This window comes from Corvus brachyrhynchos, unplaced genomic scaffold (genome assembly GCF_000691975.1).
Source record: "Corvus brachyrhynchos isolate BGI_N302 unplaced genomic scaffold, ASM69197v1 scaffold319, whole genome shotgun sequence".
In the NCBI taxonomy this organism is placed as follows: Eukaryota; Metazoa; Chordata; class Aves; order Passeriformes; family Corvidae; genus Corvus; species Corvus brachyrhynchos.
This window is the reverse complement of record NW_008246065.1, coordinates 899,254-916,990: the sequence shown is the minus strand read 5'-3', so window position 1 is coordinate 916,990 and position 17,737 is coordinate 899,254.

The following is a 17,737-nucleotide window of genomic DNA, read 5'->3' as shown; positions in this document are numbered from 1 at the left end:
CGAAGGCCAGGGTGGACAGGGCTTGGAGCAGCCTGGGACAGTGGAAGGTGTCCCTGCACATGGCAGGGGGTGGGACTGGATGGGCTTTAAAGTTCTTTACAACCCAAACAATTCTGTAATTCTGTGATGATTCTGTTATTTATTGCGAAAAGGTGTCAATGAACTTGTACATTTAGTGGGTAGTAACAATTAGAGATAGTGACCAAGATGCAGAGGTGTTTAGGCAGTGAGGTTTTTCAGTATTCATTTTAATGAGACAAGGATAAAGTGAAAATGGAATTATTACACAGAGTTTTTGACAGCAGAAAGCCAAGGAACTTGTGGCACTTTGGTCAAAATAATGTCCCTGAAGTTTGTGGGTTTGCACACTCTGTAGTGCCAATGTGCTCTTTCATTTATCTTCTCTTTGCAGTTCTGTCTTGAAATGATACAATAACTTTGCACTTTGAGAGAAGAAGCTTGGGTCATATTTTTAAAGGCAGAGAGTCTTTGCAAGCAGCAGGTAAAGCACATTTTTGCTGGGCTCTTGTAGTTGTTCATTAAGGCACATCTAGCAGCTTATTTCAGATCTGCCTTGCCATGGACGTTCTCTCACGATCCAGCTATAAGATGTACCCTTGCTGTCCTCTAAAGAAGTTAATTCTTTTTCATTTCCCTTACCCCTAAGCAGTGCTGAGTTTTATCAGCAACACAAGTCCAGTTTCTGAAACTTTAAGGGTTTTAAGCAGTTTCCTGGTGTCTGTTACTTTACTTCCGGCCTCTTGTAATTTGGTTTTATCATCACACTTAATAAGTATAAAGAGTACAGTAGTAGTGTATATTCTGTTGGTAATTTGTGAAACAAGCTCTTGAAACATCCTTAACTTTTCAGCATGAAAATCGTGACTGTTTTTAGTGTGTGGATTATTAATCTTGGTTGTACATTTCCCATATATCTTCTTCAAATTTCTTTTGCAAATTAATCTCACAAATCATTTTACACTGCTGTTAATACTGCTGTGTGCCTAGGAGCTCAGAGGCTTTAATAAAACATACCTGTACTTGGCCTACTTCTTTCTTCCTATAGTGACATTCGTTAAAAACAACTCCACTGAACTCTGCAGCATTTCTTTAAAATGCTAAACAAGAAATCAAATTAGGCCAATGAATTTGTTGCATCCCTTCACGTGCTTTTCTTTTTCAAAGTAATGGATACAACCAATTTAAATAAATATGGGAATGCTTAGAAAAAGATGGCTGTGTGTGTGAAATCATCTATTTTGTATATTTTTAATACAGAGGTAGGATTTTGTATGGCATTTCTCATACAACCAGATTTTGTTTGGAGCCACATTGGGGGGTGTTGTCTGCAACATGTAATTATGTGTTGTTTGGGAAGATTGGGCTCTGGTGAGAAATTCAGGGGAGTGTTTTGGATAGAAATCAATAGCTAAAGCACCACTTCAGGTCTGCAGAGCTGAAATGCTGTTTTTTTTGCATCTAGCAAAGTGTAAAACACATATCTCATCAGTAGAGATTTCTGTTACCATCAGTGTTATTGTTCTGTGGAACTGTGAATAAAGAACTGAGTAGATTTGCAACACCGTAGTAGAAAACTACGGAAGATGAGCAGGGAGAGGGACTGAAATGGGAATAAGTGCTCAATTTAGCAAATGCTTTGAAACTTGGCTGCCCCATATCTGAAAACTTGAAGGAAGAATAGCACCAAAAGCTGTCGAACATCTTGGCACTGAGATGAGTGAGTTTGAGCAGCAGGTATTGGTGCCCAGTCTTTCCATGCCCAGAATAAACCCAGAACAAATCCTGGTGGGGTGGGATGTGTGTGAGACATAGAAAGGTGTCTGAGCACCACTGAGCTCATTGTGGATGGGCTTAATCCCTTGCCTGCATGAGGGAGAGGGCTGGGTAAGACAAAGGTGTTTGGACAGGGCTCATGCACGTGGACAGACACAGCTTTTGCAGGTGTGAGAAATAACAAGGAAATTTAGCTCTGTTAGGGAGTTTAGCTGGTGACTCACCTTCTAAATCGGTGGAGATGAGAGAAACTTTCCAAAAGGAACGAGAGATGGCTCAAGTTCTCCCTATATTTCATCAGGAGTTTAGGATTGAGCCTTGGGAGGCAGAAAATATTCCCAAATCCTGCATATTTCCTGCATGAAAAAACTTTTTTGAAGTCGAAATTGATTTTTTTTTCCCATTTAAATAAGATTAATGTCAGAAAGTATAGGACAGTGGGAGCTTTGAGTGGCTTTCAAGTAGCTATTTTGCTAACCTCTTCTGAATGTCAGCTTTACAGAGCTACAGATGAAAAATGAATATTCTCATGTACAATTCCTTGGAATAAAAAAATGCGCAATCCTTTGGGACTGCCTTAAATGCACTCCTCTGTAAGTTTAAGAAAGAAAAATATGGATGTGGGGTAGTGGAGCATTTCTGAATTGCTCAGCATCTGATGTCCAGCTGCAACGGGGGTTTATGGAGAAGATGTTGATGCTTATATTGAAACACAAATGAACTTTGGTATTAAGAACCTCAGCTCGTCCTTCCCTGGTGTTCCTTTGCACTTTCCTTTATTAGCACAGTAAGTCTGCTGCAGAACGTAGGATTTGGGCAATAAGTGTGCTTGGGTACCTGGTCCTGAGTCCCAGTGAGCCTGGGACACATCAGTGACCAAATAACTTTTGGAGTTTGAGTCCCCAAACCTGTTATTGGCAACCCACAAAGCACTGCCCATGCTGGGTGGAAATGCAGAATATCCTGGGATTGTTACCAGGCCTGGAACACTGAAGGCATTCCCAAGCATCCCTGGGGGAAATAAAACTCACTGCTTAGGAAATAATGAGAGTTTCTGGTTAGCCTTGTCACTAAATCTATAAATAAATCTTGATGGTGCTCTTTTGAGAGCGTGTGTGTTTTAGAAACGTTTTTGAGGTTGGTTTGTCATTTATTAATATTCTACCTTTCAGCAGAAACCACGACAGATGGAAAGGCAGTTTGTAACAGAAATTGCTCTGATATTTAAATATAGTGGTGTATGCTAAAATCTCTATAAGATCTCCTGCATTCAGAGATATATTACAGTTTGATTTTAGAATTGGAATTCAGAAAAGAATTCATTTCAGCAACATTCAGTTTATAGACCTGGATGGTTTATTGCAGTGAATACCACTGCATTCATTATGCATCACAGAGGAACATCATTTACTTAGGAGAGGTGTTTTTTTAACCAACTAAAAGACTAAAAATCTTTTACTAGCCTCTAAAATGCCTTGAAAGTGGAGCTGTAGTCAGATTTGTTTCTGAAGAAGAAATTAGGCAAGTTAAGTTCTGATTAGTTCAGTGTGCTGAGTAAACACATCAATCTGGGTAAAATCTGAGTACAGCTTGTCCCTGGAAGCTGATCCCAGGTGCTTTGTTAAGCAGCTCATTGTAAGGATGGGGGAGTCAAAGTACAAAAAAATAGACTCATTAAGTATCTTGATGAATTTGAGCCAACTATTAAGACTTCATCACTGTGCTCCTATTTTCTAGTATTTTTCCTGTAGGAGAAATGGACTTTAGTACTTATGCCAATGGGAGGTAAAGTCAGGACAGAAAGTGACTGATGGATGGAGCTTGGCATCCCTCTTTCAAGTAATTTTTAAGTTGGAAAATAATTGCTAATGTTTCACAGAGTGACAAAGAATGTTCATCTCCAAACTGTTTGCAGATCAAAACTTCAGAAAAAATTGTTTCATTTAGGAGTAATTGAGACTTCTTTTTTTTTAGTTTTCAAAATTTTTCGTGTTGATGTCAACTCCTTAACTTGTATGTTACAATAGAACAAACTCAAAAAGCTTTTCTAAGAAATAATAAAGATTAATGTATCAACTCTTATATCTTCTGAGTCTTGTTAAATTTGCCCTGCACTGACCTGCGGCAAGTTTTTTGCTACTATTACTATTACTATTAGAAATAATAGTGATGATGATTTATCATTATTGTTATCTATTGTTTAGAGTGGGGTTTTTTGTCTGTTTGAAGCTCTAGGGAAGGCAGATCTGGAACTTTTGTGTGAGCTGGAGATAGAAATTATGAGTGAAAAGAGAAACATCTCTCTCCTGGCATGTTGTGGGTGCCAGGAGCAGCCTGGTGCTCAGTCTGGGACAGGGAATCTCTGAGTGATCCTGTGGGCATCTGCCAGGCTGCCTCTTCTGGGGGGGATTTCACTTCGCACCAGGTAACCCTAAGTGGACAAACAATGATATTTGTCTGAGCTCATCCTTCTATCTGTACTGTTAAAACTCCTGTACAGCCAATTTCTTACCTTTCTCTTTGCTGAGAGAGTCACTTTCTCCTTGTTCCTACTGCCTGAATTGAGACAAACCACCCAGCCCATTCCCACCTGGTTTTCACAGACTGAGCTTGTAATTGCTGGTTCCATGTCTTTTGTCTGGCAGTTTCGGGAGGCAGAAATGTCAAAGCTCCATTTTTTCCTGCTCCATCTGCTCTTTGTGCTTTTCTGAGTTCAGGTCTGAGGCACAGAACTTGGTTTGTTATCTGCCTGGTGAGCTGCATGGAAAGAGGGCTGCTCTTCCTCATCACATTGTCTCAGATTCTCATGGAATGAGAGCAAAAGAAACACCTTAATTCCGTGATCCTTGAAGTTTTTGAATATCCATGAACTTGAAAGATCAAAGCAAATTACAAGCACTCAATCTGGCACAACTGTGTTGTGGACTGGGGGCATGTCCTTGGGGCTGCATTGCCCTGAGATGACAGGTCAGGCTGTGACACAAAAATGCCAGGGTGGTGTCTGATCCCCTTCATATTCCACAAAAATGCCAGGGTGGTGTCTGATCCCCTTCATATTCCACAAAAATGCCAGGGTGGAGTCTGATCCCCTTCTCATTCCATGTCATGAGCCATCCACTGGTGTTTCACTGAGCACAGAGCACTTCCCCTCCCCATGGCCTTGCTGACCCATTTATTGGCTTGGAGCACACTTCCTCCTTGCCTCTGTGAGTGTGGGCTGAATGCAGGAGACTTAAAAACCCCACTGAACCCTTTCGTTCTTCTGGTTTTTTTTTTCAGCAGCATTAGGGAAAAAAAGATGATCTTAAATATCTTTATTCTGTATAAACCCACAGCTGAGTTGCAGCCTCTTTATCTCTCGTGTAGAACAGGCTGTATAAGTGTCATGGAAAGAAACAGTTGCTGTAACCATGAATATCTGAAAGATGGATGGTGTTAATAATACAGGAGATGCTGTGCAAAAGTGTTGCAGGCTTTTAAAAGCTGGAACGACCTGCACAGCTGGGGCTGAGTTTCAAGGTTTCAAAATTTTTGTGGAAGGACTGAACACAGATCTAGCAACACCAGTGAAAAATAAAGTGAGTTTTACCCAGGAAAGCACAAAGTGTTTCCCAGCAGCTCAGTGTGTTCTAGGTTCTCTCCAGATACAGCAAATTTACTGTAACTTGAATAGTTAAATACCTGTGTCTCAGACCCCAGGCATGGGGAGATGAGGGAGACAGGGTTAGGCTCCATTAATGACTTTGTCATTAACAAAATTGGAGCCAAATCAACATATTGCATTTTCCCAGTCTTGGTTGTCTGCTATTTAAAACAAATTGTTTTTTTCCCCTCTAAATTTTTCTAGAAATCTAAATTGAGTCTAAAGGTTACAATTTTTCTTCAAATGATTTCTGTTGACAGTCACAAGATTAGATATTCCTTATTACTGACCCAATGGTTCTGTGTGTCAGCTCCTTCCTCAGCAGAGTCTATGTTCTTACAGAGAAAATTGAGGAATGCTGTGTTTTCAGTGAATATTCTTGAAGTCCTTCTTTATTAAAAAAAAAAAAGTTAATATCTGATGCTGGTTAAGCAAGGAACAGTTTGCATGAAATGCATTAGTCCAAATCCCTGAAGGAAAAGGTTTCAAAGTTTAAAACTGATTAATGCTTGAGTTTAGCTCCCCAGAGCTGTGCAAATGTAGCCTGTAAATACAACTGAGCACTGGCAATTGCTTAAAAATCCCAAAGCAATGTATGTTAGATTATTAAAGAACAGCAGCAAACATTCAATACACAGAAATTGAGAAAATATAAGGGATCAACATGAACTTTTTTTGAAAGGTGAAGCTGTAATCATCCTGTTCCCTGCATCCAATTTATACCTTTGCCAGAAGCAATCCTGTTAGTTGGCAGTGATTTTATGTTCCTCTGGGAATTTTGCTGTGGTGATTTTTGTACTAGGTTATGATCATGTAATGACTGTACTCGTGTGGGGGAAAATTTTTCAAGAATTACAGTACTGCACAGTCTTAGTGGTTTTGTAGTCATTGTTAATTACTTTAAAGTAGCTTTTTAATAGATTTCAATTAACACACTAACATTTTCAACTACTCCTCCTCCTCTTCATTGTATCTCATCCCTTTATGATCACTCAGTTTCATGAACAGTGACTCATTTCACATGTTTGCATGGGTCCATAAACAGATCATGCAGCCCACCTTTTTTCTCACCTTGCTCTCTATTCTCTCTGAAATAATTTTATTCTTCATCTCTTAGTGACTCAAAGTATGAGGCTTCAAAAGATTTAAGAAAAAAATGGGTGGAGGAGAGGCAAGCTAGAAGAAAATGATGCATCCACAGGCAATTATGGAGTTTGGGGAATCTTTCAAATTTTCTTTTTTGAAAGGTTAAAATTAAGGAAGCAGGGGGCCAAACACCAGGCAAGAGTTCTTAAGGCTTTGCTGCTCATGTGGATGTGGTTTTGAGCCTACTCACTGTAACTCTGCCAGTTTGTTTATTCTTAATACCCGAGTGAATTCCAGCCCATCAGGCTGCAGGAATCATCATCACAACTTTTGGCACCTAAGCATTCCAATCCAGACAGAAATTTGCTTTTTGCCAGCAGTTGTTATAATAAGCAGTGACTTGGAAGCAAATTTTTCCACCTCCCAGAAGTTTAAACATCAACATCCTTTCCCCCCTTTCCTGGAGCAGCATCCAAAAAGGGAAGTTTGACATTTGAGGTTCTTCAGTTCTGATGGCTGTGCCATGGTTGCTGAGGGAAAGTTGTGTGTTCACCAGGACTCCCCCCCCCAAATTCTCAAGGATAAATTATGTCTGTCAGCAGCTGGGGGCTGAGGCATTTCTAATTCATGCCAGGATGACAGAAAAGCTGTTACCTGTGTCCGATTCATTTCACAGCTCAGTGGGGCCATAGGTACCCATCCTGAAGGCTGTTATTCAAATCACACCCCAGACAAGATGGGATGTCAAGGATGCTTATTTAGGAAGAGAAACCTTCCCAGAGAGAAGCTCAGATTAAGCTGTAGCAGAGGTGTGAGAGAGCACAAGGAAATAGCATGAACTGCCAGTTACAGCCTGTATGGATATCTTCCCTGTTAAGCTGAAAGTACTAAATTAATTTCAAATTAAAGATTAAATTAATTTCCTTTGTCCTGGCACAAGTTCAATGAGCAGAAATAATGGAAATTTCAGCAAATGTTGTTTCTCTCTGTAGAAAAGAGCTTCACCTGTAAGGACAGAGTGTCTTGTCAGATATCCATTAGGGTGGGCCAGTGGTTCATAACTAATGATGAAGTCTGGGAGCAAAAGTACTTTATTTTCTCAGTGACTCTGGGGAGATGAGTTACATGATTTGTTCCTTTCATTTCCACAGACTGTCAGCTGAGGATGCAATTACATGTCCTTGTCTACTTGTATCTGATATTTGGTAAAATTTGTGGAAGTTTCATTGTTGTTTACAATGAATTTCAAATAGACACAAAATTGCTGTGAACCCTTTAGGTTTTAAAGCATTTTTAGCTGTTTTCCTTGAAAACAGCTGGTACAGTCTCTTTGATCTATTTTCCCCTGATTTAACGTTTTTCATCTATTTTTGGGTTTTTTTGATGCAATACTTTTATCAGTTTTTCTCGCAGTGTAGAGAATCATGGGCTGCCCTGAACTTGCTTTTGTTTCAAAGAAGTAAAGACCTTCTTGTAGAAGTAATTGAAAACAAATTATATGGTTTTGCTGACTGACTCCCTGAGTTTTGAATAGACACAGTGGACTGGGAATATATGTGAATATATATATTTATCTCTCAAATGTTGACAACAGGCAATCAGTACATGCAAAACTGAAGCTGGTTTCTGAACAGGACAGAGACCCTACTAATTGAAACTAAACCAGATTCAGTTTTTAAAGTAGCTTGACACTTGTACAATTCATCATCATCGTGGTGACTATGAATTGCATCTGAATTAGGGTTGGAGGTTACATTAAAACAATTCAAAGTGAAAGGAACAATAAACTTCCAGTAGCATCACACCCACCTCATGAATGCCTCTGGTCTTGGAGGAGCAGCAATTTTGAGAAGTCTGATGCAAAGACAATTTAGACCTCTGAGGTTCATCAGGATGTCCTCAGGTTCTCTGCATATTCAGTGCTAAGTTTCTTTTGTTGTTTGGGTTGGTTTTGATTTTTGTTTTCTGTTTTCTTAGTTTATATAAGCTAGAAGCAGTTTTTACATAAAATCTAAGTCCTTTATCTGAGTGGTTCCACCAGAGAATGCTCTTAATGTTTGTGCTCCAAACTCTCTCTAAGAACATCTGAGCTAAGGAAACATGGCAAACAGCTGTGCAAGTTTCTTTGCTTTCAACTCCATGTTTGCTTTCAGATTCTTTTGGTGGACTCAGATGTTCTACTCCTTAAAGAAAGTTTAAGGGATTAACTTCAAGAGCAAGCTGTAGGATCAGGAGAGAGAAATTTAATTGATAGGGGCCAATTGAATTGGAAGAACTCGAAGAAGAAACACTAATTCGTATTTGAGCCTGGGTAAAGCACACGTTGTTGATTAAAAATGCTTTCTTATGAACTTCATAAAGGCAGATAACCCAGAATGGCCAGAGCTGGATGCTGAAATAATCCAGTCCATGCTATAAAATGTGTGTGGGGATATGATGATGTTTATTCACAGGTAGTGACCAATATAGAAAATATCAGGACAGCACAAACAAAAAGTTAAAAAGCTTTTCGAATACAATGTTATATTTTGGCTGGAAGAATTGTATTAAAACATTGCCTTTGTTTAGGCTTCCAGGAAAGTTAAAATCCTACAAAATCTAAGTTAATAATAAGCCCATCTACTAATTAGGGCAACTGTGGAAACGCCATTTGGGAGAGCAGAACGAGACAAACCCGTGGTTTGCTCATGAAGTAGCAGCAGAGCTGAAATGCAGGAAAGTGTCCCAGATGGAGCTTTGTTTTCTCCCCGTGTGCTGCATCTGGTGCAGACACACATCAAGACCAAATGCAGTGAATTAAAACCAAGCACTTGTCTGGCAGCCTGCACAATCTGAGTGCAAAGACTGATTAGGGATTAAATCCTTCTGACAACTGAACCACTTAATAACAGAGGTTTCATAAGGTGGAAGGCTCCAGGCAATTGGGCTGTGGAGCAATTAGTTTTTGTTGTGGTAAAAAAAACCACCCCAAAAATAAAAAGCACTGGAAAGTCCCAGTGTATTCATAGCAGGTAATTTATTTTTCTTTTGCTTATTTGAAAACTTACCTTCCATGAAAAATTAAGCATTGACTTAAAGAGTATGGAGAGGAAGAAGAATGCAGGTGGGCAGGCAAGAGGGAGTGCATCGAGTTTTGACTGGCTTCAAAATGTGATGGAATTCTTTCACTGAGAAAAGTTTTGCCACTTCTTAGTAATTGTTGGAAGCAGCTCACAGGTGGATTTTGTAATAATTGATGCTTAGAAAAAGTTGATATCTACCAAACTCTGATGCGCAGAGCAGAGAGAGAAACTGGAACCGGTCTGGAACTGAAAAAGTACAGTCTGGGTTCAGGTTCATAGCTAGACCTTCTTTTTAGGTTTGAACTAAGTGTGGCAACTCACAACAATTCCTCACTTTTTGTGGGTTCCTTGAAATTTTTACTCTTAACCTCAGAAAGTTAGGCACAGGAAGTTGGAACAAATGGCAGAAAATTGCTTTTTCAGTGTGAAAGCATCAGTCATTGTGGAAGTCAATCTACACAGTTATTAGCAAATTCCTGCAACTCTACAGTCTCAATCATGCTTGTTTGTCAGTGTGCTCTCGGTTTGTTTTTCCCTGAGGTCCAATTAAGTCTGAGCTAATTAATCCAGAATTATGCCTGCATTACCAAAATAAAGTGATTGTTTAGCATAACAAAGCTGATAATTAGTGTAACAGTAGAGATAATGTTAGTATCAGCAGCAGTGGGATGTACAGCCAAATTTGGGCTACCTGGAGACACCTCCCTCCAACAATCTTGTCTTGATGGGTTCTGTTACCTTGGAGCTCTTCCGGTGGTGACTTAAAAACCCCAAATTCTTCAGACTGAAATTTGCCCTGCCATCAGTTAATTGTTTGCTATTTGCCAAGACATGCAATATAATTTAATAACTAATTTAATAATGAAAATTGCCAGGAGGATCTCATGTAATTAATTATTTACTAGCATAAATATTTTCTGTACAGATGAGACATGTAAAAATTTAGTTCCTCTGACCCACATATCAGCTTAGAGTACCCTATTTTAGCAGCTTAAGGATGCCATCATCTTCATCTCTTGTTCTACGATTTCTGGGATCTCATATCCCACAGGGAAAATGAAAACTCTTTTATAGTTTCTATGTCATGTCTGAAGAGTGATAGAGATTAGGAAAATTTTCTATGTCTAAGGCAAGTGAAATTCTGCCATAGATTGCCAAGGGAATTGTGACTTTCTGGTAGCTGTGGTGCATAAAATTTAGAGAAGCTGGTGAATTCTTTGATCTGGCATTTTACACAATTTCAACATCTGAAACTCTGTGTAGTAACATCATCAGCTGGAATAAATTTGGGTACTCCATCATGTCCTCAGAATTTCAGACAAGCCTGTTCTTCAGAGTAATTTAACTCTATTTGCTCCAGTTGGTTTCACATCCCTTAATCCATCTACAACTCTCATGTTTGGCAGTGCACAGGTATGGAGCAGGGAAATACTGAATTTCTGTAATTCCTGGATGTGAAGTTAAACTGGTAAACAAACAGAGTGGCAGAGATTGTGGGTTTGGGACAAGCAGCATGTGGTTGTCAGAGGACAAGAATGAGGGTCAGACAATCAGCATCTCACTCACAGGAGCTCCTTAACTAGCTGCATGATGCTGGATAAATCATTTTAATGTTTTTATGCTGTTCCTACTCCCACTTTTTACCTGTTTGTTTATAGTGCTACCTGGGAGTGTTTCCTCTTTGTCTCTACAGAGCTTTGCACAGCACAGCCTTGGCCTGTGGCTGGAATTCCTCACTTTCACTGGAAATGATAAATATTTATTGCAGTGAGGTTCATCTCCTGCTGTGCAAGTACATGGAGCCAAGCCAAAGCAGCTTGTGAGGTTGAACGCTGCTTAAATTTAATGCCAATACTAACCATCCCACCTCAAAAAAAGAGAGATATTCCCCAGAGAATACATCCAATCAGAGAAACACTCAGTGTCCCTGCCATGGTTTTTGCATACGTGCACATCACTTGCTACAGCTGAACTTCCCAGCACGTGGTCTGTTCTTTTACACATACCAGTAAAAAAAAGGGGTGTTTCTAACTTATATTTAGCTAAAGCATACAAAAATTGCTTGTTTCTACTTTATAAGTGCTGCAAGAATAACATGCTGATTTTCGCTGCAGCTATTACATTATTGATATTTTTAGGGCAGATTGTGCCACCCAGCAAAATTTACTTAAAACATACTCAAACTAACCCAATAACATCAAACAAAACCTCAAAAATGAGCCGACAACATCAAACAGAATCTCAGAAACAACCAAAAAAGAACCAGCTTTAAAGTTTCAGTCGATAGCAGAACTGGGTTGTTATCCAGCTCTTTCTGGATGGAGGCTTGTGGACATGGCTTTAATATCAGTAAGTGTGGTAGACATGGGAAGAAATGTACTTTATAAAACACAGGGTGGGTGCACAGACTTGAAAACAGTTTCAGGATATATGGCACAGTATTTCACATTCTGCCTTTCAGGTCAATTGCAGAAGGTTTTCATTTAAAAATTACAAAGGTCTCTAAGAAATCACAAATCTGAAGGAATTTTTTGTTCTTGAAACGTCAACACCTTAAAAATGAGTTATTGATCCATTTTTGCCATCTCTCTTAGCACTGAAATAGTGGGCTCAATTGTTCAGGTAATTTATTCTTGTTTCTCAGTTTTAAAATTCAAGCACAAATGGGTAAGCACTGTTAGATTCCACCATGTGGGACGTTTTGGGTTTATTGGCCAGCAAACCAACTGGCAATAGCACAACACAGCCTCTTAAATTTGCCATGGCTAAACAGACACAAAATGATGTACAATAAACTACACAAGCAGATGGAGATATATTACTGTGAAAAAGCTCCATCCTTAGAGCTCCTTAAAAGTTCTTTTTCTCCTGTAAAAATTTATCTGCAATAAAAAACCCATCTGATTTCCTAGGAAAGAGAATTTTAAAATTGTTGTTAGTGAAATATCTCCTTTTCATTAGTTTTTACATGAAAGAGAAAAAAATGTAAGGAAAATTTTGTGAAATTTGAGACAATGGTGAATGTCCCAGAACCCACAAGGCAAAGCAGCAGTGAACCAAATTCTTGCTGTTGGTACACTGAGAAGTGGAGAAACACCACTGAGTTCTGTGTCAGTGTTCAGAATAGGAATCTGGAAGCTCTGACACACATTTTAGCAGCCAAAGGAAGAAGTTCGCATTCTTTATCTTTCACAGGCTCTGATTCACAGCTCTTACACTGCATTTCTGGAGTTGCTGCTTCCCAGTTTTCACATCCTTTAGGAAGTGACCCAGCCTGGTGTCATCAAACAATCGATAAATTCTATTTCCAGGAAAATGCATTTAAATATTGAGCACATTGGCTGTGTGCAGAAGTGAGGTGAAGACAATAACAATCACTCCAGGTAATTAGTGAAGTGATCAGCAGATGGCTTTTTTCCTATTAATTCTCTCAGACTGTGGTGCCGAGGTCAAAGCTTTGACCTCTTGTGGGGTCCCCTCTGACTGCAGAGCCCAGCTTGAGTGACAGTCACTGCCAAGGAACTTCCATGACAGGCAGGATGGTGGAGACCAGGGAATAAAGAAATACACTTTTCCAGTTACACTGTGCTTGTTCTCAGAGCTAATCACCTTCCTGAGAGCCAGCAAATGAGACAAAAATATTCTGTGGTGGATTCCTCCAGCTCCCCGTTAATGTTGGCAGCTCCTGTGATTTTAATCATGTCTCTTGGCATGCATAAAGTGGAAAGCTCCATCCTTGAAAAGGACAGTAATTTAAACTGAGTAGTAGATGCTGCAAGCAGAGTTTTTCAGATGCATGTTTTTCATTCCGAAAATAAATTAAAACAATTAAGGTATTTATTTGGGGTGGGGGGGGAGAAGCCAGCAAAACCCACCCCACAATCCTTTCTTGAAGCAGTGGCATTGTGTTGTGTGTAAGGTACCAGGAGAGTTTTAATCCAGTGAATTCTGAATCCTAACCCTTGTTAGTGTCAGTGAGATTTTATGATGATTGCTCTGTGACTTTTTCTGGCTTAGCTGCCTTAAAGCCTTTTTGCCAACAGAGCAGATGGAAACAAATACATTTAACCTTGCATTAAATGGGTTTGCTTCAGAATAATGCTTCCTCTGGTTAATCCCCTTCCCAAGCATCCAAAAAATTGGTAGTCTGTATGAAACATTCCTATATTTTAATAAATTCATAGTCAAGACTGGAGGCTACGAAAGAAGGAAAGAATGCTTTTGTCAACAAGCAGAATATGTTTGGGTATTGCGTGGGCTCATTTTTAGTTTAGATTTTTGGGCCATGTACAGATGTGTCAGGGGCCAAACAGCTCAGCAAGGCTGGTGACTCTTTGAGGTTTTAATGGCTTTGAGTACATGGGCAGAGAGATATGACAAGTGATGGGGAGGAGGAAATAATCAGAAAATATACTGGAAAAAAGAATGTGAAGAACTCACTCCAATCAGATTTGAGTAAAGTCCCCAAAATCACATATATTAAGGAAGGTTGCAGCTCATTCTGATTTTTATAAATATCTATATAAATATATAGATATTTTACCAGATTAAATAAAATAAATGAATGAAAAAAAAATAAACTACAGAGATGGACTAATAGTTTTTGGTTCAACATCTCACTGACCTCTCCTCACACAAAATAGAGGGGGATCCTTGCAACTTGCACTGTGGTTTTTCAATATTCATCTTGCTAACAAGAGCACATGCTTTCTTTTAATCAGATTTTTTTCTGAATTTTAATAATATTAACACAGTTAATGACACTTGTTATGTCTTGCTTCTAGAAGGAGTAAGAAAAATAGTTTCCTTTTACTAAAAAGTCATGAAATTTAGTCTGCAATGCTTCATCTCATGCTTGCAGTATCAATCACATCTTCATCCGATGTCATGAAACTATTTGCAGAATCCCATCAAAATAATCAAGTGTTTGATCAAATAGAAGAGTCAAAATAAAAAAGAAATATGATAGAAGATGTTGATTTAAGGGCAATTGAGACTATATAAACAAAATTGTGTCACTTTGACTACCCTCAGGCTCTAGAAATTTCTGTTTCGTTGCAGAGAAGTGGGAGTTCTGGGTATTTTCCATCCTAATATTCTGAAATGAGGAGCCAGGAGCAGGACTCTGCAGTAAGAACAGGAAATTTTTTATTACACTTCTGTTTAGGAATGTATATTGAAACGGGAAGCTTAAAAACCAAATGCAATCTATACATTATTAAAGTAATTGAGAGAGAAGTGATTAGGCCCAAACCAGTCATTTGGTTTGAATTAGATGGAAGAAGAACATTTGGAAACAGATCTGTAGAAGAGAAATGGCTTAAGTATAGATATAAAATGGGAGAGAGAGAAAGATGTTATATAAGGCTACAAAAAGTCAATGGCTAGAATCAGCTCATTTTGTATTTTATCTCAATGTCGATAATAAAAAAATTGAAGGAATTGTTGTAAATGGAACTTTATTTTTTTGCTGTAGTAGTTTATCAACTGCAGTATCATTTGTGAAATTGTGTTCTGACTTGTGGAGGGTGGGATGTAGTACAAATTTTATAAAGTGCTAAGTGGCTGTGAGGAACCAGGAACAGGCAACATTGGGAAGAAAAGGACAGAACTAGATGATTAGTTTATTTCCTCAATAAATGTTTTTAGGCTCCTGGCAAAAGAGATAGAAATAGGCTAATAAATTCCTTGTTGGCCTGTAAAAAAAGATGAAAAGGCCAAGAAATACAAGTCCAGGTTACTAAGAGCGAATGCCATGAAGAATAACAAATATGTCAAAATAATACAGGTAGTGTTGCAAAGTAAGATACAACTGCCAGGAAAGAAGTAACTCCAGGTATGCTTTGACAGTGAAAATCAAATTGAGGGACTTCCCAGTATACAACCCCCCTCAAACCTATTAAAGAGAAAACTCACACAGTCTTTTTGCTGCAAGTTGGACAGGAATAGTTCATTCTCCATGTTCACAATGAACAGCAGTGAAATTCTAGAAGAGAGATTGAAGTTTGATGCTCAGAAGAAGCCCTTTCCTCGTGGTGAGACGATGGCAGCTTTGGGACAGCTCTGTGGGCAAGGGCAAGGAGTGGTGCTGCCTGTGCTGCTGGACTGTGGAATCCCTGATCATTAATGATGGGCAGAGCCGTCCATGGTCCTGTCCTGGTGCAGGGGGAGTGCCCTGTGACCCCTTCAGGCCCTGTGACCCCTCCAGCCTCTGTCCAGGACACATCTCTGTGCTTGTGTTTAGAGACTTGTGTCAGGTAAATGTTTCCATTTCCTACATCCTTCTGCCTTCCTGCTTGCCAAAGTGAAAAGTTGCCCTTTCTGGCACTGAAATGTTTACTATCTGGTAATGGTTTACCATTTTTTCTTCTGGTGTACCAGATGAAAGTGTCAGCCAGAGAGCTCAGTGCCACAGGAAAGCTGCTTTGCACATCCATCCCTTAGGAGATTAGCCAGCACACCAGTCCCAAAACCTCAGGAAGCATGAAAAGGACTTTAGAAGACAGTCACACCATCAAAATAAGATGTTCGCCTTCTCCTCAGCTTTTTCCTGGTATTCTGTGGTCAGTAACACCAGGGTAAGCAAGCTGTTCTTATTGTGCACGTGTGGCATAGCTTCCAACCACATGAAGGTTTCACTGTGCACAAAAATGGGAGCTCAGGTACCATGGAGAAACAACTGTGAGTGGAGGATTCATTGCAGATGTGGGCTTTTTTTTCCTGACAGTGTCACTAAAACATCAGTGTGTTATCAGCGCCATCCTCCTACTAAATTCAGTAATACCACACCTGCTACTAGGAAGAAAATTAAATCTATCCTAGCCAAAATCAGGACAGATCAGTACAAATGAAAGATTCCAAGGACCAAATGTGAATACTTTGTATTACAGAAAGAAGAATACACCAATTGCAAGAAAATAGTTTGTTCTCCAAATCAGCCAACCAAATGTAATGGATTGAAATACTGAAACATTGCTCTTCATATTACTCATCATATTTTTAAAATTACATTCTATTATGTCCTATGACTTCATGTAAGAATCTTTGCAGGCAGGCTCAGATTATTATCACACAATAGTTCATAACATATAAAAAACCCCTTGTCTAATGTTATATAATAGGCAAAATGTGGGAATTAAATTATATCCTTAATATACTGTTATATCAGCTCTGGAATGAAGACATGCTGGGAATGGAAAAATTAGTAGTAAAGAAGGAAAGGATCTAAGAGAAGAGCTTCTGTTAATTCAGTATTATTTTCAAGTTGAGTGCTTGTTTGTAAGACCTTGTTACACCACAGCAGTCTCAGGTTATCTTCACTCTTGTGCCAGAGAGTTATGTGGGTATGAAAGGAACATCCCATTTAGAAGAAAGAAATTTCAAATAATCCAGCTAGTCCAGCATGATGGAAAGATGTTGGGACTTCATAGGGAAATGTCTTCACAAGCCAGAGAATAAATATCTCTTTCCAGCACTGAGAGTGTGATTGCAGTCTCACAAAATGCAATTTCTTAGGATGAGACTGAAAGTTGAGAGTCAATTCTGTCATCTATATAGTCTGCAAAGGTATTTCTTTCAATTATTTTTCAATCAGTTGCCATATCCATCATTATAGTTTGTGGTGATCTGGCATTTTATAAACAGGAGTAGCTCCAAGAATGACCAGAATTTTCTGATCTCATTCCCAAGACGATCTAGATTTTTAAAAAGGGGAAATCTGAAAAACTTGAACTTTCTCATGTGTCCTAGAATTATTGTTAGAGTGGTCGAAACAAGTGATGATCAAACTCTGCAGTCACACATTTGCAAATATATAATCAATGGTTTGTTAGAACCTCAGTGGGTCACAGGATTTCCAACGCTTTCCGTGTTGATATAACATTCAAGTGGGGTTTGTTTGACTTCACTTAATTGCTGTGAAGCTAACTAATAAAACACTCTACAGTGTGAAAAGGCAAGGCAGAATTCTGCACTAGGATTGCAGTCTTTACGCAGCAGCTCTATTAGCAGATCAGGATAACAAGTACGTTGTGATTAATGACCAGAAAAGAAGCTTCTGGGGATTAGGCACTTCAGAAATAATTCTAAATAGCTCTATACAGCAGGTTTCACGCTAATACTGTTTTGATCTACAGCTGCTGGAGACATAAAC